The 26,397-nt window shown below is 36.8% G+C and overlaps 1 long non-coding RNA gene across 1 annotated transcript in view; it reads left to right on the top strand.

Moving 5' to 3' along the window:
- The window catches only part of LOC135447305 (uncharacterized), an 88,713-nt gene that overhangs the window by 18,862 nt on the left and 43,454 nt on the right, over positions 1-26,397 (top strand). The window contains exon 2 of the long non-coding RNA XR_010440060.1: positions 26,176-26,311. This is a non-coding gene — a long non-coding RNA (uncharacterized LOC135447305). The remainder of the gene's footprint in view (positions 1-26,175; positions 26,312-26,397) is intronic.

Genomic DNA, 26,397 nt, shown 5'->3' with positions numbered 1-26,397 from the left:
CTGCTTCCATCAGTTCCTTTGAACTGGTAAAGTTCTCTGTTCTGGTTCTTGGCTTCAATGCAGCTCACAGATACAATAATAAAGGAATTCCCGATCATCTGTATGCTGAAATATTGGTGCAAGTGGTATCTAATAAAGTTCTGACACTAAATCTCTAGCAAACCTTTATCTTCAAAGAGCACAAATGACGGAGACAAAAGCTGTGTGTTTGTCTTAGTGGATTGCTACTATATTTTGAGTCTTGACAGCAGATAATGTATGTATCTAACTTTTGACGTGGGGAAAGCATCTGAGCTTCAGCAGTGAATGGAAAAAAAACTTTTATCCATTCAGAAAAGATTGCAGATTTTGACCCAAGTAGTTAAAATATGTGCAAAATTATAAGCAACTCAAAAAACCAAATCATACAGTGAAGGTAAAGGAAGATTTAGGTATTTTTGTCAGAAGTCTGCTCTGTATGTGAACACAAACCTCAAGCAATAATCAAGGGGATATTACCTTGGAAACTGGCAGAGTTTTACCAGGAGCTGAGAGCTTGACAGCATGAATGTGCGTTGCTGGTACCTTTCTCTTCTGAGATGCTCACAAAAATGCTGATAAGCAGTGCTGCTGATGAGAGGGGATAGAAGAAGTCTTATGTAGCAGTGTATGGATGGTGATCTAGCTTTGTCTTTGCTTTCTTATTAAAAAATAAACCAAACAAACTGTAAGGGGAATAGCTTACTCTGTGTAAATATCAAAGGAGGAGCTGACAGCTGCTGAATTTGAAAATTATTGACTGTTGACTGTACAGCAATGCCTAAATATTGCATCTGTTTTTTTTCTTTTAAGACACTGAGCCTCTGTAGGAGAAATTTGACTCTTCAGCAGTGTGTGATGAAGATGAGTAGGAGTTTATCTGGCTGTCTAAATGTGGAAAAACATGCTGGCCTGCTCATTCTTCTTGATCTAGCCCTAGCATCAAAGGAAATTTGCTTTGCATTATGCAGCTTGCTGATGTCAGAAGGAAAAAAAAAATTAGGCCCAGATGGCATGATGCTAAATAGAGCTGAGTACGAAGTGTGCGCGTTGAAAGAGGCCAATCAGTTTTTGCTGATCCTGTATAAGTGTGAGGAGGAAGAAAAATATTTACTTTACTATTCATTTTCCTTAAAGGGACCCAAACTGTGTATATGTTATAGCTGAGCAGAAGCCTAGATGAAAAAAACTCACTGTGTTTAGAAGGACGGTCCTGTTGTTAGTTCTAATAATTCCCATCTCCATCATGTTGTGTTACTGACTGTTATCTGGAACCATGATTTCATGACTAAACATGGTTCAACCCTCTACAGATGTTAAAAAAAACATTAGGACTTGTTCTTGATTTGTTAAAATCTTCAAGTGAGCAAAAATTTGTTTTACATTTGAGTAAGTTGGCTACTCATTTATCTAGAAAGGACATATATATCCACATTTGTGGGCATGTATAATTTAAATTAGATTACTAGTAGATTTGTTTTTGGCTAAAAAGTACTCAAGGAAGTAAAGACTTAATAATATTTGTTTCTCACATTTAAAGAAGGAATTCCAAAACAAAAACCCAGGCAATCTAAAATGTCTTGTATGGACCTGAGCTTGATTCATTTAATATTATTTATGTCTATTCCTGGATTACTTTGGGTTAGAGTCTGGTTCCTTTATATGTGAATAAAAAATAAAAATCAAAGTTATGTTCTTTATTTTGTATGTTTCTGCATATAGTAGTGCTATGCATCAGTGCTCTCATTATTTGGTGTGAATTTATAATGTTACGTGCTCATAACAAGATCTGTGTTTATTCTTTTAATTTGGATAAGAAAGGTGAAAGTTCAGACCATGCTTTTGATTCTTCTTTGGGAAAGTTAGTGTTGACTAGCAGGATTTTTGCTATAGAAACTTTCGGTTATTGTACTGATTAATATTGCTCTGAAATATTTTGTAGATAGAGCACTGCTTTTGAAGGGCATTACGTCTTAACAAAAGGTGTTTCATTTTTATCAGACATGGAAGACCCACGCACATATTTGCACTGCTTCATCAGAATATTCTTGTTGTGTCTCTTTTGTTTGCTCTTTTTATCACTTTCTGGTGATACATATATATCCTCTATGCCTGTTATATATGAGCTATTTTTTCATAGAGTATGTGGTATAATGGCAGTTGTGGTCTGAGATTTCCCATGCTCACGTTTCAAAGAAGGTGATAATCCCAATCCATGTCAAAGAGATATATTTTAAAGGTTGAGGGGAGGAAGAGGCTAGAAGACCTTTCATGTCATATGTTGGGATTTTGGCTTTGTTTATGTCTTTTAGTATATCTGAAACTAGGAAGTAAACAGAGGAGAAAGGTGAATGGTACAGGATGTCTGTAAACTGGAAGGACTCAAAGAGGTTCTCCATCCATTTCCTTGTTAAAATCTGGATACTACCCCTTTTATTCATGAAGCTGTGTTGTTACAGAATTCTGTGGAATGCAATCTTTCCAAAAGGAGAGAAAAAGGTGTAAGTAAAATTTATCCCACACCTGCTGTGGTATCCATAACAAGTATCATTGCTCACTAAGGCTTCTTCAGGCAATAAAGGTCTGCGCTAATTCTCAGTAAAAGCCTTTAAAATACCTCATTTCTAGACGGAATGGAATGTTCCAATGCTCCTTCGGTTGAGAAGATAAGCAAAAAAAGTTTGGTTTTGCCTGGTGTGGCATTTGGACTTGTATCTGGAAGTTTTGTTTAGGCCTGGAAACAGATTATGCTTTTTATAACTATTGATTGCTTTTTATAAGAAATAGTCCAACCAGGAATATGTAAATTGCTGCCCTAAAGCTTTTAAAGTCATGATATATGATTTTGACAGGTGGTGTTTTAGTTTGCTATGATATTTAGCTTCCTTAAGTGTTCTGGCACTTTTCCATCAAAATTTTTTTTGACTAGTGAAGTTTAGTGTCCTTGCCTACCCTCCATTGAAAAGAGACAAAGGTGGTGGTGTCAGAGTGTCTAGGAAACAACATGTACAGTGTGTTAGCTACATTCATTTTGTAACCTGTTCACTCTGCTTTAGCATGGAATATGACTCTGAGGAAATATTCTGAAGAATAATACAGTGAAGAAAAATAGATTTTGTTGTGACCTTTAAGCTGAGCTTTTCTGTTCTGAACCACATTATTTTGTTAAATACAAGGGAAGTGGAGCCAGCCTGTGACCTTTTGTTACCATGCAACTTTGAGAAATGGCAAAAGTCATTCTGGTCCTCAAAAGTTCCATTACAGAGATAGTGTTTTGTGGTGTTTTTTTTTTTCTTTTTAACAGGGAGAAAAAACCCCACCAACCAACCTTGAAAAGTTTTAGAATTGTAGTCCTTTACCAGAAAAATTGAACTGTATTCAATATTGGCAGAAATTGAAGCTGATTCTACAGACAGTGATATCTGTAATTAATTAAAATCCATGCTTTCCTCATGGAAAGCATGGATTGGTACCACAGGTACTTAATACCTCTGAGGAATGGATTTTCACCTCATCAATCCCTTCAAGAAAGGAAGCTCTAGCAGACTTCTTAAATTATTTGTCCTAATTTTCAGGACTTTTGTGAATTTGCATTTGTAGTTCTGTATCTTTGATGCAGTAGAATAGTTCACATAGCCATATCTTAATAATTAAGAGATAAAATGTCCAGAGAAAGCAAAGATGGACTTTGTTTTAAATATTGATGTTGCAATTTAATCTTCTTTAAAACCTTTTCCCACTCTGCTGCTCAGTGCAGGGTTACCACAGAATGGTGATGACCTTCCCTGGGGTGCCAAATCCTGTAAATGAGGACCTGCTCAGAATCAATCCTTCCTCAGGACTGGAGTATTGGAGTCATGCGAGCTACTCTATAGTGCTTTGTAAAACTCTTCTCATTAGCTATACATTGGGATAGATTTAGAGCACTAAAAATATTACGTGTAGAAGCTGTTTGTGAGTTGGGATTAACCCTGAAGTGTTCCTTTCTTTTGTTTCTTCTAGCAGGCTGCTAAATGAAGCTGCTCCCGGGTTGTCTCCCATGGTTCTTCAGAGATAAACATCTTCTGGGCAGTCTTGAACCTTACGTGTGTTTTTCTGAAATTTATATTGAAGGTTCTTCATGTAGATATTTGCCTTATCTCCTTTACAGGGAGGATTTCACCCATGTGCTTCTGACATTCTTCAGTTCTGGTCATTGACCTTGTTCTGAATATTTCTCTTCTGGCAGGTGAAATTGCATTGTAATAAATTATCAAAGTGATGCTTTGGAGATGTGCTCCTAAGCAGGCAGACCTTGGCTAGCCTTGCATCTCTGGAGTGTGAAACCACAGTGGACTCATCCTGTGCTGGATCCTCCTTTTTTGGATGGCTTGTATACTTCCAGATCACGCACTGGACAAACTTGTTAATAAGAGCAGGCAATCCAGTCAAGTTTTTTAAAACTTATTTTGTTAGATTTTTAAAACTACACCCAATGAAAAAGCCAACATTTTTGATGGTACTCTTAGAATTGGGGCTATATTAGTGATGGATGTTCTGAGCTGTACCTTTCAAGTTGCATTAAGACTATGAGAGAGATTGCTGTATTTTGATCAATGTGAGTGCACTTTGTGGAAGGAGAGGACTTCAGAAATGTTCCTTTCTTTAAGCACTATCTAATGACTGAAGTTTTCTGGATAGACAAATAATACTGAGAAACTTGGATCTGAATCCAGTTTGCTGCCTTGGACCCATGCTATGCTTCCAGCAGATGGGCTGAGAAAGTTTATAGAAGATGAAGATAAATAATGTGCCTGTACTGTGTCACTGACAACTGATGCCTTTTCTGTTTTTAAGCCTCAGTTCCCTCCATTTAGCACTGCAGTTCCTGTCTTCTGCCTTGGGCTTTCAGGAGGAGTGAAACACTGCAAACCATTAGCCAGATACGACAGACACATCCAAGCTGTTAATCAAGGACAAGGTAGATTGAGTAATGGAGGAAAAAATCCTAGACTGCCAAGTTTCCTGATACAATCCTGAATGAGCAAAATCTAAAACAGCTTGACCAGCTGTCACAGCCTGGAAGTGAGCATGATTGTTGTAAATTCGTGTTCAGCTGAATAGAGACACTACTCCATGTGTCAGGGAAGTCTTATGCTTTATTGCGTAGTTGCCTTTATTACAGCAGCTTCTTAGTCAGAGAAGTTTTGGCTAACAAGCTCTCAACTTTTATAACTCTCTTTAACAATCTCCTAACTTCTGCAACAAACTTCAGGTTCAGAGTGAGGGGTAGAATAGAATCACTGTACCTGCCAGGATAGAATGAGAGGAAAGAAATCAAGATGGACAAGAGAAAGGAAAAGGTCACTAGTCCTTAGATCTCATGTCCTTCCTGCTGCTATGGATGGTCAAGATCTGAGGTCACCAAAGGAGTGAATGAGTATGGGACCTATCCACTTCCTTTTATAGTTTACCTGGTGCACACTTCGTGTATAAAGTAGATTTTTCACACCAGCTGTGCCATGTAATTCATGGGTGTGTTCAGGCCTTTGGAGCCCTCCAGGAAGTGATGGGGTCAGGACTTGGGGATCTGTGCTGGTTACAGAGCTCCTTAGTGAGCTGTCCAGGACTCAACCCTTTTCTAGACATAGGTGCACGGAGCATTAATGCCAAGGCAGAAAAGGAAGTTGGCTCTGAACGGCACTGCCTCATCTCTGCAGGACCCTCTTTTGCAGTTGCAACTTTGCTGTTGCAACAATCAGAATGTTGGAGAGAAAACATGCTTATGAGCTTATGCCTGATCCTCTCCAGCAGCTGGTTCTCCCACTAAGGTACACACAATATCCAAGTCACGCTTGCCTTGTAAAGCTGTATCCTGAAAATACCTCAGAGACAATGGGGCAAGGCAGCTTCATAAGCAGTCGTGAAAGGATTGTGTTTTCAGTTAATGAAGTGGCTTTATAGTGCTTTTGTTCACTTTTAGGAAAGTGAAATGGACAGTAAAGAAGCAGCACTAGTAGATTTGGGAGACCCTTTATGTGATAGTGTAGTAAGAGGCAGGGGAGGAATAATTTTTAATGATTAACAACTAATACAGGTGTATGAAGGCAGTGGAAACAAGGATCTCATAAGGGAGAGTAGTATTGATGTGGCAGTTGTGCATGGTGGCTTAGCAATAAAGGAAAATAGGAGGGAATATGGCAGGGATGCAAACTCAGGTCTGTTAGTTTTTTTGCTTGCTGCTTAAGGATCAATACCTTATTAGAGAATGTGTCTGAACTATGTGGATGTGGGAATACTTTCTGAGCAAGGAAACTGCAGAGATTTTCTGGCAAGATCTATCATCTGAATGATGAAAGAAGCAGAATCTTTGGTGTGCTCTGGAGCACAGCTCCCTATTCATATTGATCTGGAGTTAGTGGTAGCAATTATGATGTGTGGTACTCACACTGGTGCAAAACCTACTAGGGTTCAGTCTGAGCTTTTAGTTTGCCAATTAGTGGAGCTACTTCAGTCTGCACTCATTTACCAGTTCATTCAATTGAAACTTATCATGACATGAGGTACCTGTCTACTGATCTGCTTGAATCCAGCTGATGTCTGATGCAGAGAGGAAGCCCAATTTTACTTGCCACTGACAGTTCTAAATGCATCAATAAAAAATTACGTGTAATGTCTGTAGTCCTGAAATGCATGTGAAGACAGTCTTTTCAGTCTGCTTGCTTGCTTTCTTGATTATCATCGTTCCTGTGATGACAGAAAAAATCCTCTATTTTCTCACAGTGTCTTCCTTTGGTTTTGTGTAATATGTGTTATAGAAAGGTTAAGTGACACCCAGAATTGACATACTGAAAAATTAAGGTCTCTTTGCCTAAATGAATCCTTGACCATGATTTGGAATTTCCATACCATTTAGTAAGACCTCTGGAGGAACAATGCAGTCCTGTTTTGACACATGAGGAGATACATAAATTCCAATTTGGCAAAAGAAGAATACTTGCTAAAATAATAATACAGCAGTTTGTTTTTATAGGTGAAGTGAAAATCCAAAAGCACTCATGCACTCATATTTTACATAATTGATAATGCCTCACTTTGTTTTCCTTAGTTTGTTGGAATTCTGCTTTAACACTCAACAGGAAATTGAACTCCAAATTATTTGTTTAATTTGTGTGAAACAAGTGAGGAAAACTAGTCCTGTGTTCACTGAAGGTTAGTTAAAGTGCTTGTAAACAGACTATCTAAGTTCCACTGCACCTAAACCAAAATATAATCTTTGGAACATTTTTAGTACTGTGGCTTAGTTCTAAGGTTTACTGTCCTGTTTGAAAAGCTTGGAGAAAAAATTTTCACTTACCATTATTAGGGAGTGGATACTGGCTGAACAATGACATTGCTTTTTAGCTTCCTGCCAAAATTCTCTCTACATTGCTGTGTGTTTTCTGGATATACACAGCTGCTGTTTTTCTTTCAACCCTAAGTAACAATTGAGGTTCATTGCTATTTTTGCCTTGATTCATTTTTTCATCCTCTGTTGATACCTTTTGGTTCTTTCAAGGCCATTTTCCTTATTTGTTTCATCTGGCAGGAGGGTCTTGACATTTATCCCAAATTCTACGATTGATAGCTAAATCTACAACATGAACAGATAAAAGGAAACTTTCTTCATCTTACTTTTCTACACAAGGTAGTCTAAGGAGAAGCCTATATATTTGCTGCTCTGAGTTGATTGCTTAGTTGTACTGAAATTCATGTTGAAATATTTCAAATATATTTTTTCTTTGAATGATCATGCTGCAGCATCCCCATTTATCTGTCCTTGTGCCTTACAGTCAAATCTATTCTCATGGGCTGCAGTAATGAAGATTAGGCAGACTCCATTGGAGAGTGTTAAGTTTTAGATTTTGTTTCCAAAGTAAACAACTACCTGGCACTGAAGGGGTCTCCCCATTTTATCAGTGCAGGCAGTTAATCACTCATGGACTACAGGGGCTGCTTTTGCTGTTTGCTCCTGGGCTGTTTCTTGTTGCTTGGGTTGTTTCAGCATATTGCATCATCCTGTCCAGAGCTCATGCAGAAATGTTTGTAATTCATCTTAGTGTTTTCCTGTGTCAGTTGAGGTTGCAAACCAAACTAACATCATTTTTCAAAATGCCACTTTAGGTGGCAAAGAACTGAATCCTGTAGTCCTTACTCAGCCAAAAAAAAAAAAAGAAAAAGAAAAAAATCATGTTTGCTGATTTAACAGTATTGAATCAGACTTAACTGTCTATAGAATTAGTGTGTTCTGAAGTTTATCACTGATTTCAGTCACTTTAGTTATCTTCTCCCAATTTTAAGGATGAGCTGCACTACACTGGAGATTGTTTTTTACATGCTTGTAATATCTGAATGGAAATTTGAGATGTGAAATTTTATTTGCTTAGGTACAGATTCTCATTATATAATTGACTTGGAAATGTTTCAAGCACTAACAATTTTGACTTATGTTTGTGATAATAGATCTAGTCTTTAATACTTTTCCCTCTCTGGGGTTCGCATGAGATTTTCTTTGGCCTGCAGTCTTAAATAACCAGAATTTTGAGTGACTTGTTTGGCACGGTGAGGAGCTAGAAGATAATGATAGCATTCAAATTTCATTAAATAAAGTAGCTCAGCAATGAAAACATCCTTTTAATGTTACAGAGATGTGAAAGTTCACAGTCAACTTAACCCTATTGTTTACTATAGAATTCATAAATACAAATTATTAATAATTACCTACAATTTTTAGATCATGCTATGTTAAAAGCTAGAGGATGTAATCCCCAGTAAGGCATGCCCTTCTCTTTAGATTCTTTACTGTTGAAAAAAGGTTTGCTTGCTCACAACTGTGCTTCTCTTTTAGAAGTGTCTGTTGATGTAATAAGGTATTACTATTCTGTATAAACCTTGCCTTACTTTTTTAGAATACAGTTAAAAATATCAGTCAGTCATGAAACATAAATCTGTAGAAAATCATAAGTTTCTTTCTCTAGGGAGGAAAAAAAACCTGGAGCTGGTTTTAAAAGGAATTATGTCAGTTGCTGTTAAAAACCTGGAGCTGGTTTTAAAAGGAATTATATCAGTTGCTGTTAAAAGTGTAATTGATGCAGCTGAAAACCATCATGATTACTGAAATACACAGCAACTTGTTAATTTAATGGAAAGCTTTTGAAAATGCAGTAAATGCCCCCATATCTATGGGAAAAAGAAATGTCTTCCAGGAGTTATTTGTCTTCCACCTCCATAATATCACAGGCATTAATTAATCTTTTCTCACTCAATTGGCAGAATGATAACCTCCATATTATAGATAGGTAAAAATGGAAAGGTCAGAAAACTTAGGAGCTAATTCTGGCAGGCTGCACTACAGTATCAAATTGTTTGGAGAGAATGAGTCCGTTTCCAACTTATTCTTGTGCATTTAGTTTGAAAGACAGTTTTGGGGTACATAATGGTACTCTCCAGTATAGCCTGCTCTGAAAGGATTTTTTTTACTATCTTGGCAAGACCATAGAATTCTGTGTGATTAAATAACTCATTGAAATGAGCTATGGAAACAGCCAGATGTATTTGGTCAGAGTATTTTCTCAGCTACCCTCTTGTCCTGTAGGTTCTTGTGTTTCTGCTGTCAGTGGTGTTTAGAGGGGAGATTGAACTCTCCAGGCCTTGCACCACTATAGCTCATCCTGAAGGCTGAGGTTCCCTAAAATAGGATTCTTGAACTCTTAGTTAATTTTGGCCAAGTCATCTGCCTTGAGGTAGCTTAAAAAGTAACATTTGCATTTGATTTGTGACCTGTGGTGTTACGAAGCGCCAAAACCAGCTAAGATGTGAAGCAGAAACTTGCTCTAGATTTTCAGTGTTCCAAACAGTTAAAGCAAATGCATCACCAATGCAAGACACATTCTGAGACATATTTTCTCGCTATCTACCATCTTTTCTTTGTTTTAAAAGCATATTTAGGACAGGGTCTTGAGTCTGTGTTTGTGCCTCATGAAGTTGCTGGCTATGAAACTAGGGTGAGGGAGTCCCCTTGGCCACTGTAAATAGATCAAAGACCATATTTTACTGTGCCCAATTTTGAAATATATGGGGGTTTTGGGGTTTTTTTTGGTGGTTTTGTTTTAGTCCTTGGTCAAGTTGATTACTTTTACTATTCATAAGGTGGTATAATTGAGCCCATTAACTCATCAGTTCCAAAAATGAAAAACCTTTCCTGATTTTGGTTGTTCTCTAAGCAAAGCTGAACAGACTAACTAACTTTAAAAAAAGTGCAAAATCAAAGAGATGATCTGCCTTTGCAGTGAATGCAGAATGTTAGATGAAATCAAGGTTTTTTGTCAGCAAAGCAATTTGGAGGTTTTAATTTGTTACTTTGATAGGTCTGCTATTCTAAGGACATCAAACAAAAGCAGCACTGCTTTTCCACAGACATTAAATGAATATGCATTATTCTGAAGGTGTGTATAAAATGCATAAAAATCTGGGTTTCATTTACTATGTGCTTTAGCCAAGGCATATTAATGTCTCATTAAATGTGTGAGCTGAAAATGTGATATATGGAGTCTACAGAGTGGAATCTCTTAGTAGATGATCCTAATCAATTGCAAGTAGTGAGCCATGGGAAAATACCTTATGAATTAAATTATCCCCATATACGATACCCTGTCTGTTGTATTTAATGTAATTTTGAGGAAAAAAAAATTGCTTGGTCAGTAATAGTGAAATTAAGAAATTTCTTCTCAGGTGGGGAAAAAAAGAGTATGTTTTCTACAAAATCTTTGTGATGTATCTCTGAGTGAAGTACTATATATGGGGGAGGTTTCAAAGTGTACCATTTCTATTTTCTGCTGCAGCCTGGACAGACATGGAAGAAGAGCAATTTTTTTTCCATTTGGGAATGAGATCCAAAAGTCCCAATGCTGCAGAGTATTCTAATAAATTAATAAATTAGCATGAAGCATCACCTCTGTCCTACCCAAGATGCCTTGACTGGTAACAGCATCATTGCTTGGACTGCAGGAAGGTGAAACATCAGAGTATTTTAGGGAAGTGAATTTAGTCCAACAGGTGTCTTACTGAAAGACACAAGCAGAACTGACTCAAAATATGTGAATCTGTGTTCTTCAAAGAGAGTATGTGTTCTCAGAGCTTACAAGAATGTAAGTTAGTTATACTGTGGAAATCGTGTGAATATTATCTAAGTATGTGAAAAGTGGTGTGGGCAACAGTTGGGTTTTGGGTTTTTCTAAAGTAGGGAGTAGGTAGAGCTGTTCTGCTGCACTAAAAGAAATGTCAAAAGGTGGTTTAAGGTCCCTGTACTCAATACATAAATGTTCTTCCCCATTTTAGGGACAAGGGGTGGTTAGCTATCCTTTAAGTTTTACTGTCATAGATGCTGTAATTCTGTTGATAGTACATCTGGGGAAAGCACACATTTGAGAATCATCAACAGCTGACTCCAGTTTTATAGTGGTGACATTATGAAATTGTGACAGCTAGCATAACTTGATATCTGTTGCTGACCTTTTCCAAAGATATTTAGTGTTGGAATGCTATGGGAATAATTCCTTGATTAATACAGTGTGGAATTTGAAATTGTTTGATGAATCAGGGCATAAGGCAAAAAAATTAGAAACTGATGCAAGTGTGCATCAGCCTCCAGAAATTGTTTGGAAATTGGTTTAGATCATTATTTGTTGTCAGAAAAACAGGATTAGCTTGAGGCAAGACATGTCTCCCTGTGTGGAGTGATGTTCCAGTTTGTTTAGGTTGTTCATGTCTACTGCCCTCTGTTATTGCCATTCTTGTTCTTCTGTGCCTCTGTTTCAGATCCTTCTATTTCTCCTGTGTGGAGACTTTGATTCAGTTACCTGAACAGTATTTAATAAAACTTGATTTTCTAGGATAATTCAATTGTAAAAATTTATAAAAATGGCAGTTGGTGTTTCATTTGCATTGTTGGACACAAAGGTGTTTTACTGTGCTTACCTGTGTTTTGTTGTTTCCTTACCTTGAAATTATGTGTATGGGGTAAATGAAAGGATGAAGACTATTTACATTTGATGATGCTGATTCAAATTACAGACAAAGATATTACTTTCTACCTTTCATTTTGCTTTCAGAATAGGGAAATCTTCTGATTTTCTGCTCATTCCCTCCACAGGGATGTGCAGGACAGATTATCCATGCTGGCCTTGTATGAATTCAAATGATGTGGCTCTTAGCTACCACCATTGAAGTTGCTCTCGGCTTTCTGCCAGCTCCAGGTCTCTTGATATTTAATTTCATACTGAAAGGAAGGATAGAACAAAGAGTAATGATAATCTGACATGCTTTAGGATGGCTGTTGCTTTCAGGTATACTCAGAAAAAATTCAGCTGTTTGAATTGCAGCAGTTGTTTCCTTTGGTGCCTTATAATGATGTGAGCTCTTTGCCTGAAGATATTGTCCCAGGTACCCCTCTGACATGGGGTCATATTCAGTGTTCTGATTCTTCTCTTCAAAGCATCTAGGAGCAATGTGTCCAAGGAGGCACTGCTTTGATGTGATATCCAACTGACAAAATTCTGCAATATATCATGACAAAAACCTCAAATCTCCTAAGAGGACAGTTGATGGGCTTTATTGCTGATATGACTGTGGACAGCTAGAGATCCACAGCCTCTAAGATCCTAGTATAAAACTTACTTCTCTTTAAAGTAATTTTTCTGGTGTCAATGTGTCATAAAAAGAAATTCTAAGTGTGCACTCTTGTCTTCTAAGAAAAGCAATAGCCAGATGTCAACAATGCTCTTCATGTGTGGAAGTGCCCTAATGAGTACCTGGTATCATACCTGAACAGAAAAACTGAAATGCCCAGAAATCATCCAGGATATAAAGCAGGTCAAGACCTACTTCACACCTTCCAAAGAAGGTGTAGATAAAAATTCAGTGTCTTCTGTAAACATTACAAGACTGAGCAATCCAGTAAATTGTTATAAAAATGTAAAAAGGTAACATTTAGCAAATGTTAATGTGCTCAGCTTTGAGACTAAACCAATAATCTTTAGTCAGATAATTTACTGCAATTTGCTGATTCCCTTCTCCCTATGATTAAAGTGCTGTGTGTTGCAACTTGTGGTTCTGTTTTTCCAGTTCTGTTTTGGTGGCTTTTGGGCACAGAACTTGGCACTGTCTCTGGATGCAAACTGAGATGTGCTGTAAAACTCTGCAGCCTTGTGCTCCTCTTGCACAGCACTGGGGACGGAGAACTCGCACAGAGATCAAGTGCTGATGTTCAAACGTAAGCTCAGTGAAAGCAGAACTGTTAAACATCCTCACAGTATAAAAATTGCTAAACAGAACTTCCCAAGAAAATGGAAAGTATCCTTCTGACCTGCTGGTTAGTAATGAAGTCAAATTGACAAGCAAACAAGCAAATGGTTCTCTATTTTTTTGTTGGTTTTTCTATTTAGGTGTTGTGGTCTTTACACAGGAGTTAAAATGTGAAGTTAAAAGTGTCTATGGAACAGATTCTGCCTCAGAGCATGAGGGTGAAGTAAATATTTGGAGAAGGTTGAGGTAATTCTGTGGCAAGTATATGCTTTTCTTGTGTTTTTCCTCTGCTTTAAACTTAGTATCTGAAAGCTTAGAAGTCGTCTTTACGTTGGTCCTTTTCTTTCCTTTTTTTCTATAGCTGTGTGTGAGGTTGTGGTTGGTTTTTTTTGGTGTGTTTTTTTTTTTTTTTTTTTCTTTTTCCTTTCTGGTCTTTTTCTGGTATTTGTTCTGTGTGGGTAGTTTTTCCTAGGTATCATCTGCATTCCTTCCCTTTTACTTGTCTATTTTATTTTTATTTATTGACGCATAACTGACACTACATGCTTGTAGCACCTTTTATGTTCCACAGCTGACTTAATTTTAATTTGTGAGAGGTGCGAAGCACACCAAAGGACCAAAATATAGGTGGATTGGATGGGCAACAAACAGGGCAGTCGGTTTACAAAAATTTACAAAACAAATGTTGTCAGCAAACAAATAAATCCTAACACATCTTACTTTTATTGAATTGCTGTATATTTTACACATTGCTCAATATTTCAGTTTCACCAGCCTTTAAATGGGAACAATTGATTTAAAAAGTGGATTCAGATTATTAATTTCACTCTGCTCTCTAATTAGCCATGTGTCTTCTGCTAAAATGCTGTTTTTTAACTTCAAGCATGATCTGTAGTAAATTATGGCCTATGCCCTCTATGTCCCATCAACCACTGGGGAGTGCCTGATTTTCTAGCAAACCAATACTTTCCAAAATATAATAGTGTCAAGCCTTTCATTCATTGGAGAAACATGGGAGTCAAAATTGTAACTGCTTTGGTCTTGCAGTGTGAAGGTAGTACAGTCTAGAACTCCTTTGGTAGAAATTATAGTTTGAATCAAAGCTGTCAGCTCAGGCATAAATGAATTCCTTGTTCATAACCACTTACCTTATGTCCTTCCTGTGTGTGGGAAAGGATTTGTTGCGGGGTCTGTGGCATGGATATGAATGCCACATGTTCTGTGCAGTATGGATGAACACTAAAAAAGGAAAAAAAAAAAAAAGCTGGCATGAGAAGTGACACAGACTATGGCATATCTAGTGAAATGCTCATTGGGGTCATTCTTCAGCAGCCATTTGGGCAGACAATTTGTTAGGTATTCACCTTACCCTGGGTGTTCTTATCTATCACTTCTGAGTCTATAATATGCTAAGGCTGAATGAGCTTGCATTGAATGTGTGTTTAAGGAATATACAGAGCCCAATGTTTTGGTCTGTTAGAGTTACTGACTTTCAGTTAAATGCAATTAGCAACCTTGACTGGGCTTGATGGACCAGCTTTGTGAAAAAAGCTTCATATTTGGGAACTAACTTGGAGCCTTGCCACAAATACCATCATAGCCTACTCAAGCTGTGCCCACTCTGCCCTGGTAAATCCGAACCTTTTCCTTACCTGCCATGTTTTATATGAAGTACTCTATACACCCTTTTTTTGCTTGCCTTTTTTTTTTGTGTTTCCACTGATTAGCAATAAAGTGCACTAAGATCAGGACTTTACCTTTTAGGTTTTCAGTTCTTCTAGGAAACAAGATTTTGCACAAGAGACACACCATCATATGGACAAAAAGCAATAAAAAATTTAGACCTTGTTCCAGTTTTTGACATTTATCAGCAATGCCTTTGCAAACTAGCTGTGTGCAGGATAGTTTCTGAATTTAGGTGACACAGGATATATTTTCAAGTCTGCATTCTAGTTGGTATCCCAGAGATTAGAACAGTAAATGATCTGGAAATTTTAAAAATAAAAGTAACTGTGATGGAGTGGAAGAATGTGATATTGAATATATTCTGGATGTTTGTGGTATTGTTGGTAAACATGAACAATCCCATTTATCATTGAAATGATACATGTCTAAATCTACAGGGTTTGGATTTCCTTTTTTTTTTCTGGGAAGCTGCACATACTAGTTTCGTTTTGATCCCCTTTACTATTCTTTCTTTTGAGCAGATCTGTAATGACAGCTGAAACCTTACTGTTGTCATAAAGTACCCATAGCCTAAATATTCAGAGTTGTTTGTCTTTGGTCTGGGAGTCTACATACGCTTTCAAATTTTTTTTTTATATAATGAAATATTGAAGTTTTGAATGACATTTGTCATGCTTTAGCTGAAGGAAGAAAATTCATTGCTGGCAATAAATGGATGCAGCCATACTGCTATTGCTGAAATAACATCTGCTTATGGGACACACACAGACATCATGACTTTGATCCAATATTATTTTTTCCCTACATCAGTAGAATTAACTTGGAAATCATAAGGTTTTTTTGTTCTACATAATACTGCTAAATATTCTCAGCAATTCAAATCAATGTAATTTTATAAGTTAGCATATAATATCAACTCAAATATGCATTCCTTTGGACCGTTAAATCCTGCTTTCAGCGTGAAGACAGATTGTTGGTGTAGTAAATTAAAGCTGCCTTACTGCAGCTATTTTGTCCAATGTTCTATCACAGACCTATATTAATATTTTATCCCCTTTAATATCATTACATGATGCAGGCTTAATTTAAATAGATTTGACGGGCCTCTTGGTTGGCTTGACAACCAGAGGGAAAAATTAATGTTCTGCATTTAATCTCAGCTCAAGGCGCTAAATTATTTTGGAGGTCGAAGCTGTCATGCACATCATCCTAAATTATTGAATGTAATAACTATTAGCCTGATGCCTATTTATAGATTTTTTAAAAAAATTATTGTTTACTTAATGTATCTTCAGCTAATTTTGAAGGGAACATCAATACAGTACTATTCTATCTTTTACCGATGCTGTATTGGAGGTTGTTTAACTAGCGACTGAAAATGAGATGATGGTGTTGGAAGTCTTTAAAACTATGGGGGGAAAAAAAGAGCTTTTCTGCTGATGAATTGTGTGGTGTACAGGGACTGTGCAACATACTCTTAATTACATTAGTTCAAATATATTTAACTTAAAAAGTTCATAAAGGAAAGAATTGTTTTCATGTTTTTACTATTATTGAAGAGACATGGATCCCAAGGAGGAATGGAAGTGGTAAGCATATAACCAAAAAACTCCAGCTTAGATCTTAAGGGCTGTTACCTGAAGAGTACCATACGCTTTAAAAAACATGTAATGCAGAATGGACCGAAACATAAAATAAAAAAGTTATTAGCAATTGTTTAAAGATTGCTATTATAGGAGTCACATTAAAGCTTAAAATAATGTAATTATTCTCACTGATGATAGTACATATTTGCATAGTTTTGCATCTCCTCTGCTTTCCTAATTTGTCATGCTAAATAATGTCAAGGAGTGTGATAACGCATATATTCCTGAACAATGTTAGACTTATAGGTCTGTTTGTCTTGTGAGGGCTCTGAGGAGGAACTAGTCTCTAGTATGTATCACACACCACTCTCTTCTGAATTGCTCATTTTCTCTCCTGGCACATGAATCAGTTTCTTTCTGATCCCACTGTCTGTGTTTTATTCTCATTTTTAAAGATTAAAATAACAAGTTCTTTATCAGTATCATTTAATAGCAATCTCTATATGATGCTTTGTGAAGTCAAGTTTCTCTGTTTCTCTGAAGTAGCATGAACTGTGACCAATGGGTTATGGGGAACCATGAACATCTGGAAGACATTCCTTTGCCGTGGGTGGTGATGGACCAGAAATATTTGTGCTGCAAGACTGTGTGAGCTTATCAGTTATACCACTGTACTGGTTGTATGAGTTGCCACATTTATTGTTTAGATGTATAACAAGAGTGAGGCATCCACAGTGTGTCATTGATTTAATATTAGAATACTTAACATAATAAACTGACTCTTAGACATTGGTGTAACCAGAGTACAAGGCAGCATTCCCTTTTTATAGTGAAAAAAAGAAATTAAATGTATACTTGTACAAAAGCCCATATGAAAATTTATTTTTTGGATTTGTGTTGCTTTGAACTAAGACAGGATGAACAAATGCCTTTTTTTTAATATAGCTGTAATTTAAGTAGTTCTGCTGTTCCCTGTTTTGACTGCAGTAGAATTTTTCTGTCCTTAGAGTTAAATTTTCCTTTTTTTTTTTTTTTTAACAGCCTTCACAACTCCAGCCCTTATCTGTCTCACACCAACTCTTCAACTGCTGCAAGTTCATTCTTGGAGCATAGGACTTGAAACTTTGCTGAAGCAAACTCTATTGAATAGCCTGAATAATAAATAGGAATTGATAGATGAAATAATTGCTTTGGCATTTGTCCACAAAAGTCTGTAGCAAAGCTGGGGATGAAGCCTTAGGCGGCTCAACTCAGTGTGCCTTGACCACAGTCTTTGTTGACTCTAGGGGAAAGAGCTGTGTCCCTTCACTGTAAGAGCCAGATTGTCTTTTCTAAGGATTTTCAGTTATTTGTTACAATTTCTCTTCTTTGAGATGGGAAGAGGAATTTTTTTTTCTCTTGAACCCCTCCCCCTGCTTTTTAAAATTTTGTTATTTTTGATTTGATAATTAAAAGTAGAGAAAATAACCCTAAAGATAGCATTAATCCTTCAAGGACTTGTTCTCACTTTTCTCTAGATGATCTTGGAAAAGGAGAGTAAAGATTGGGGCAGAATTTTCTGATACGTGATTACATCCACAGTCCTTCAGTGTTCCTAATATCATGTCTCTGATGGTAATGAATGCTCGGAATTTCAGAAGGTTTTTTTGTCAAAAAACTTAGCAAACCAACAAGCATCCAAAACCCAAATCCTCTGAAAAACAAAACAACACCCTGATGATTGTTTTTCAATAGCACTATAACGTCTCCTTTTTGTGATTTTGGAGTTTTTCTAAGATCTTTCTCCTCCATGCATTCCAAAGGCATGTCCTTAGATTCCAGAAATACAGGAGAGACTGCTTTCCCTGGTTTTGTGTAAGCTTTGTCTTTTTCAAAAGAGAACTTACCTTTGAACTTAACTTCAATGTAACTTAAAATAGATTTTGGGGTTTTTTTTACCAAAGGCATTTGGTAGTCTTGAATGTTAGGGGTTTAGGCTTTTTTTTCCTCTCCCCACCCTCTCTATCCCCCATAATGGTTTATTTGCATGATATCCAGGCATCCCAGTGGATGGGTAAAGAGACAAAGTTCTCAGCAGACACTCTGCATTTAGCATCCATAAGTATGTTGCCTTATTTCTGTGATTGAGAGGTGTTCCAGCATGAGCTCAGTTTTGATCTCTGCCTTGAAACCTTGGTGTACCCTGCCTCCTACATCAGTGGAGAAATGAAGTGTCTTAATTGCTTCAGGCTTCTAGGACCAGTGCTGATCTTTTCCTTACAGTGTCGTACTTACTGAAGCATGTATTTTTTTCAGGCCTTTTGCTTACTCTTTTCTTTACTTTCTAGTGGGTGACAGAAGGTTCAAAATAAAATTTTCTGTCTTTTGCAAGAGTGTGCTCTGTGTGAGTACAGCTGTACACATACAGCGTCCAGACAAACAATGGGAGCCAGTATATGCTTTGTTTGCTTTTTCACTGCTTATTTATTTCTATTTGGTCTGATTCACTTAAAATACATCTTCCAGAAAAGATAGATTTTTTTTCCCTTACATGGGGTTTCTCCTTTAAGTCAGACAGCTTTTCCTGCAAAAATTGCTGTCTGGTTAATAGTAAATAGAAGAACATTGAATCTTGATTGCCTGCTGGGGAGTATTACTGCTAGTTATTTTACTGTTTTTTTAATTTGTATCTTAAGATATTACTTTTTGTCATATTGCTACTCTTTAAATTTCTTATCCAAAATAGAGATATAAAGGTAGCTCACTAAAATAAGTGAAGTAATATTTATAATTTTAGAAGTGCAGGAAATTCAGTCTTTAACCAAGATTATAAATAGTCCATTGACTCTTATTCATCAAAACCTGCCTTTTGCTGTGCACTTTGAAATGCTGATGGAAAAAAATCTATGGGTGTATAACAGGCTAGAATAGCTTTCTGGATGCAATATAAAAGTCATAGCTTTCTGTGCTGCCTTTGTCACACTTTTCTAGTGACATGCTACTGTTAAACAGTTGGGGTAGTCTTTGTAAGCAGATTGGAGCCTGTCCTTCAATCTTGTGAGCAAAATGAAAGTAACTGAGTATGATTAAGTAGTTTTCTCTTTAGTTTGGTCAGCTAATGTGGCTTTAGGTTTTCTAGCCTGCTCCTAAACAGTGTTTTTCAGTCATACCACGTCCATTCAACTGAGAACATGACTACATGTACTAGAAGTACATGGAATTTTTGCCTCGTTGAGACCCAGCCTTAAATAAGTTAGATGGGAAAGGGCTTGAGGATGCCAAGTTCAACCTTATTTACTTTAAAGTCAATGGTATTTTTGCTCTTAGCTTCCACAAGATCACAAACATCGTATAAGAACATGATTTCTCGAGCTATTTCACTAATTAAAAATTGATTTTTGGCTTTGTGTGGATTAAAGTTGCTACATACAGAGTTATAGGTGGTTTTGTGTTTCCGCACTGAAAGCTTAGTTGTCATACAGCTTGAGCAAGAACTGAGCTGGGAATGGTGGTAAAAATTTTTCTTTAAAAACAACATAAAATACTGCCAACAATTGTACAACAACTGTGTATGCAAATCTCTTGTTCCTGCAAGAATTCCACTGATTGTAGTATAAATCTTCCAGAACCAGCATTAGCTACAATTTTTCCCCAGGCAAAATCCAAGCTCTGACTGCACATCAACTTCTTTTGTTGTTTTTTTGGCTAAAATTCCTAAGTTCTTTTTGGGCTGCTAGTTTGCACTGTACATGATGATTTAAATCAGTTCTTCCCATAGGAAAGCAACAAACACCTTCTGGATTTGATTGTTCTCACATGGAAAAACATGCTAGTTGTAAACAGACTACTTTACAGAAACACTGGTACAGATGTGTTTCCCAGCATCTGTGCAACAACATTTGGAATCTAAACAGATTTGTTTGATTCTGAGCTGTTGCAGTAAAAATTTCTAGGTGAAGAACTTTTTTTGTGACCCATTTTCAGTTTGATCAGTGCACTGAAATTCATAGTGAGCTAAGAGGAAGGTCTGTCTGGACCTTACACTATTGTTTTTCTATTGAACAATTCTAATTATTTCTTTAGTAGATTCTCATGAATGAATTATTTTATTTTTCATTTTTCCAGGCAAGTGCAGGCTGGCAAGTATACAAGAAGCCTTCAAATCTGTAGTAAGAGTGATGTATAGTCAGTGTATGACTTGAACGGTGTGAACCTAAGACTGCCTAAATGAAGAGAAGTTGAACTTAACAGAATGTACTTACACCAGTACAATGTATTTCTGTGTTGTTCAGCTGTTAGGACATCTGTGTGCTTTTTAGCTTTCTGCTATCATAGATACACATTGTGAGGTTGTATTTGCTCAGATTATAGCACTGAATTGAAAAATACAAACAATGGGAAAAGTACAGGTGCCTCCTCATAATACATAAAAAATGTGATGCAAAATGATGCATGGAGTTAATCAGTGAGGCTGTAGACCAGATGTGAACCAGTAGCTTTAAGCCATTGACCACAAGGAAGGTTTATTTACCTGCTTGTCTCCAGTGCAGCAGTAAAATACGTGGATGTCCAGAAACATGTCACAGTCATCCTGTTGTTGAGGTGTTATAGGACAAGCTATCCCTTTAGGTACCCTTTTTAACACAGTTTTTAATGATTATGTGCTTAGTTACTTGATTCCTTAGCTTAAATAATTGATGTAGAATATGCAGGTTAACTTGTATCACTTGTTTGTAGGTGGAAGCTGATGAAAATCCTTCTTGTTTTGCAGTTTTTCCTAGGGAAGTGACAATATTTTTTGTTGTTTCCTAGAGCAGCCATCCTCTTTTCTGTGCTGCTGTTCAATAGGATGAACTAAGCTCTCTGAGATCAGCAAAAAAGATGTGTGAATGCCATAGACTATTAAAAAGGATTAAAAAATTAGCTAGCAACACATTTTAATGCAATAGATATTTTGCTGGTGAAACATTCCTGTATAAGCAATTCTATTGCTTGAAGTCCACAAACTTTTAATGCTTCTTTCATTATTTTCTGTAATTTCACATAGTATTTACAGTTACCTAGAATTATCATTGAATAAAACCCAGTCTGCTTTCATTTCTTAGTGGTGATCCTCCTATGCAGTCTTACCTTCTGTTGACCTACATTTGCCACGCAGCTCTCTTCTGAAAAGCTGACGCTGTCTGTTGAAAAACATAATTTAAAATGGACTTAGTGCTCAGCTCAGCCTCTTAGAGTGAAAAGTCAGCAAAAAAAAAAAAAAAAGGCATTTCTGCTTTTTCCTACACACAACTTGGAGGTAATGATCCTAAAAAGAAATACAGGACACTTGCATTGCATATTGTTCAGGACTGGTAGTTGAGCTTCTGTAAGATCACGGAATGGTATAATTGCAGAAGGTGTGGGGGAGGTTTCACAGGCCCCAGCAAAGTGGGATGGTGGGGTTTATACCAGCAGAAAGCCTCTCCTCAGCTGGTTGAGATCTGTTTTAAGGCAAATGACACATTCCATCCTTCATGCTGCATAAACAGTGCTGGTGAGTAACACTGGAACAGGGCCTGAAAGAAGTACCAGATTTTTTTAGCTTTCCTGGCTGGCTCATTTTTCTTTGAAGAAAGCTTATTTGAAAGTGGCATTTATGTATGTATTGACTGGCAAGGAACACTCTGGATGAAAACAACTAGCAGCTGTGGGGCTAGAGACATTAATTTCTTCTCTGATTTTTTTTTTTTTTGACTGTTAGCTTCCCTGTAGGTAGAGTAATAGTATTTTCAGTATCAGTTTTGACTCTGAGTTTTCTGAAGTTATTATTAGGCTTGGAAGTAGAAACAGTAGTAGGTGGGAAAGAGAATGGATAACAAACTTTTGAGTATTTTAATCAAGAATCACTGGAGACAATTGGAGAGGGATGAAAAATAAAAGTAGTCTCAAGCCACTGAAGTTGTGGAAACTGATTTGTTTAATAGTACAATGACACATAATCCATTTATCAAACTGTGGTCAAGAAATGATAATGATGCTGTTTGTGGAAAAAATTTGCTGAGCAGAATTTCAAAAAGAAATAAGTTGGATAAACTTTGAAGATATTTTGATGTTTAAACTTTGAAGATTTGACTTGCTCAAAGTTTAAGTTGGTGGAACTCCTCATTGAAATGATGTTATAATGGAGCATCATGGTAAGAAAAGACTGCCAGAACACCCTGGCAGGAAGTGGAAAAAGCAGTGAAAATTCACATGCTGCAGAGTAAATCAGGCTGTAAACTGGGAAGGAAAATAGAACAATGATATCTTTGAACCTAGGAAGGACCTTATAATTTAATTAAAATAAACTTGTAAAAAACAATGCATAAGATTTCACAAATCATGAAAGAACAACCTATCTTAATCTGTGTCCAGGTTTTGGAAAGATAACTATGAGAAATGCAAGAGGCGTACTAAACCTGAAAGTAAGAATAGTTCCTGAGGAGAAACAAAATATATTTTGTGGAACAAAGAACAGTGGAGAAGTTTTCCACAGACCTTTCTATCTAGTTACCAAACTATCACCTTGAACACAAATGAAACTTAGATGCTTCTAACTTTGCCCAGTCATGCAGAAACCAATAGTCTGTAATGGAAGTTAAGATAAAGGATGTGTGACTCAGTCACATTGGCTCCAGGGTGGAGTTTGTGTCTTTGATTGTGCAGAGGGGGAACATGCTTACTAAATATGTCGGTGAGCTAAATGGGTTTGCCTCAGGAAACAAAACTATGTATTCTAGGGCTGAAAAGAAGCTAAAAATTATTTCAGAAAGATATGCTATCATATAATAACCTTAACTGCTGTAGATAAAGGGGAAAAAAAGGCTGAACTAAGTGAAAATATAGGAAATACTCTAGGACAGGTCAGATTTTCAGAAAGGACATAAAGGGCACCATTAAGCAAAGGATAAAACTAATATTTAGCATGGGTCAGTGTAAGAGAATTATTACGTTACTGTGCTTAAAGAAAGGTGGAGGACTTGGTCTGAAACGGAAGTGTTTTTCCATCCAATCATTACCCTATGATCTTTCACATGGTTGTTTCCACACTCTACAGACAACATGCCAGGTAGCTGTACCTTAACATGTTGTTTGAGCCACAGATTGTGTGCTGAGTACTCCAGGTGCTAACTGCCCGTACTAGATGTGTTTGAGCAAGATGACTTGCTCTACCAAAATGGAGACATCCGGGGGATGTTCCAGTGTGTGGTGCTGTCAGCTGAAATGCCCTTCATGTGAGATGTTATCAGGTTCCTGGTTGTGATATCACTCCTGTTACAACAGGAGGAAACTCAACCACATCCTGTACCGCAGGGAGGTTGATGTGACCTGCTTAGCTGCACCTGAGGGCACCTGGTGACTTTTCATCACTGGAGATGTTAGAGGAGTATCCGGAACTTGAGTTACCCAAGAGGGCATTAGGGATGGGGAGCCACATGACAGGAGCGTGACGGGCTGAGCAAAACATCAGGGGTTAAATCTGCAGAGTGCATCTTTTTGTATGGGTGGTACCGTCACTGACTTTGATTTACGTGTTGTTTTATCAAGACTCCTTTCTTTCAAAGAAGGGAATGATTAGAGCTCGTTACAGCCTGACAGAGGGAGTTCCTTCCCTGCTTCTCATGTTTCGTCTTCAAAAGTAATCTTGGTTTATGTGCCCAATAAAATATATAAAAATCATAGTCACAAGATTATTGCAAGTTTTTTCTTAGTTTCTTTCACCTAAAGTACTGAAGACGTACTATGTAAGGCTGGTATCTAATATTACAGTGTTAATTGGATGTGTTCTTTTCTCGTTTGTATTTCCTCTTAAATATCAAATGAAGTGCCTTGAAAATTTAATCCATGGTATAAAAATGACATAAATGATAAAAATGATATTACCTCAACTTTTCTTCCATACTTTATTTTTCTGTTAAATAGACCCAATAAATATTGCTTCATGTGCTACTTCTAAAGTGGCTAACTGCTTCTCTCCCTATAAAAAAAGAGTTATAGGAGACAGATGTGAAATCTTTTTACCTGTCTTCATTATTGTTAATTCTTATGGCAGTTCAATTTGCCTGAGATTAATTTAGCCTGTGAGTGGCCCCCCTCAAAGAGCAAATATCAAGCTAATTTTTGAGTGAAGTTTGAAACTGTGTAGTTTGGAATGCCTAAACATTTCAAAGTTTCCATTTTTCTTATCTTAAGGATAAGATTTCTCCTGGCCCATGAGGAAAAGCCAAGGAGTTCTGAATTTTAAACCACTGTTTCCTTGATCCTCTGATATGATAATTTGGTAATATATCTCTAATCTGGCTCACCAAATGCTTTTGGCACAGTTGTAGTATACAGAAATGCAGAATCCCACAATTTCAGACTCAAGTAACTTAGCAGAAGTTTCCCTTTCTATTTGATAGCTTTTCTGTGCCAAACTTCCAGATTCTGATGAGGAACTTGTCATGATCACCTTTTCCCCCCTCAAAAGATCTACGTTTAGACACATTCAAAATCTGCATAGATACTAGCAGCTAGAACTTTTCCTATCTCTACCATTATCTCATCTAGCTTTTAAACTTTTTTTCCAAACAGAAACCTAATCTGTCACTTGCCATCTCTTTGGGGTTATATAGCATGAAAAACAGATTTTCTCACAAAATCTGAATGATGATAAATTGACCTTTTCTTTATAGGATGCCATCATAAGGTTACTAGATTGCACAGCATATTTTTACACATTGAAAGCAATATTTTAAGCATGTATTACGACGACAACAACAGTTTAGGCTGTTGGAAAAAATGTTTACGAGTTTTGTTGTTCTGAAGGTTCATTGAGAGGTCTCATGGAGTAACAGCAATAGCATATTCCACTGTTCAGTGCAGGGAAACTGTCAGAAGATGAATTTAAAGAGAAGAAAGCTCAAGAACTGCATTTATTTTCTTTGATTCCCTGGATATGTGTGGTCTTGTTGTGCAACCACAGATATAACAGAATGCCTGTCCTCAGGGAAAGAAATATAAGAGGCTGGTTCACATACTCTGGGGTAGAAAAAATGACAGAGAGTGGAGAATGCCCTCACTTGCAATGGTCTAGCCAGCTCTTTTCACCACAGTTCTCATTCAGAGACCTGTAAAATTAGAAATGACCAAGTATTTGCCATAAAAATCTGCCTCTTATAAGTGCACTTTACAGTTTGCTCAAGCTGAAAATAAAAAGTGAATTTCATCTTGGAAGAAGTGTTTGAAAGGATGTTTTAAGAAAAATGATATGCAAATATGATTGAGGTTGGTAATTAGCTATAAATGCTTGTCTTCTGGGAAACTGAACTAGAGTAGAAACCAGAATGCCAAAGACTATCCCTTGAAAGGTTATAAAACATCAGTATTCTCAGATCTCAAGTGGTGGTATTTTTGGCTTTCGTGAAGATTAGTTCATTTAATTATATTTAATTTATTGATTGAGATCAATTTAGTTGATTTAATTGTATTTAATTGCAGTACTCAGTTTCTTGTTGAGAGTCTTTTGATTTATTAACAATTGTTGAAAATATTTGTCATACTCAAGATGAAATTCTGTCCACAGAGATGAGTGGCAGTATTGGCCTGGACTTGAAACAAATTCATCTCTTATCTACTACACCCTCCTGTAAGAAGTAATTATATTATATTAAAGCAAGGAATCAGTGAGCCAAATTTTCAGTGAAAAGATGAAATACTTGGTAAGTCAGATCTTTCCTTATTAATAATGTTAACAGCATGGCTGACTTGAAAATAATGTTAGGTTGCTCAGTTAAAGTGTCAGAAG

The sequence above is a fragment of the Zonotrichia leucophrys genome, chromosome 4 (genome assembly GCF_028769735.1).
Source record: "Zonotrichia leucophrys gambelii isolate GWCS_2022_RI chromosome 4, RI_Zleu_2.0, whole genome shotgun sequence".
Taxonomy (NCBI): Eukaryota; Metazoa; Chordata; class Aves; order Passeriformes; family Passerellidae; genus Zonotrichia; species Zonotrichia leucophrys.
The sequence above is the reverse complement of the archived record's forward strand: the minus strand, read 5'-3'. Positions and strand labels throughout refer to the sequence as shown.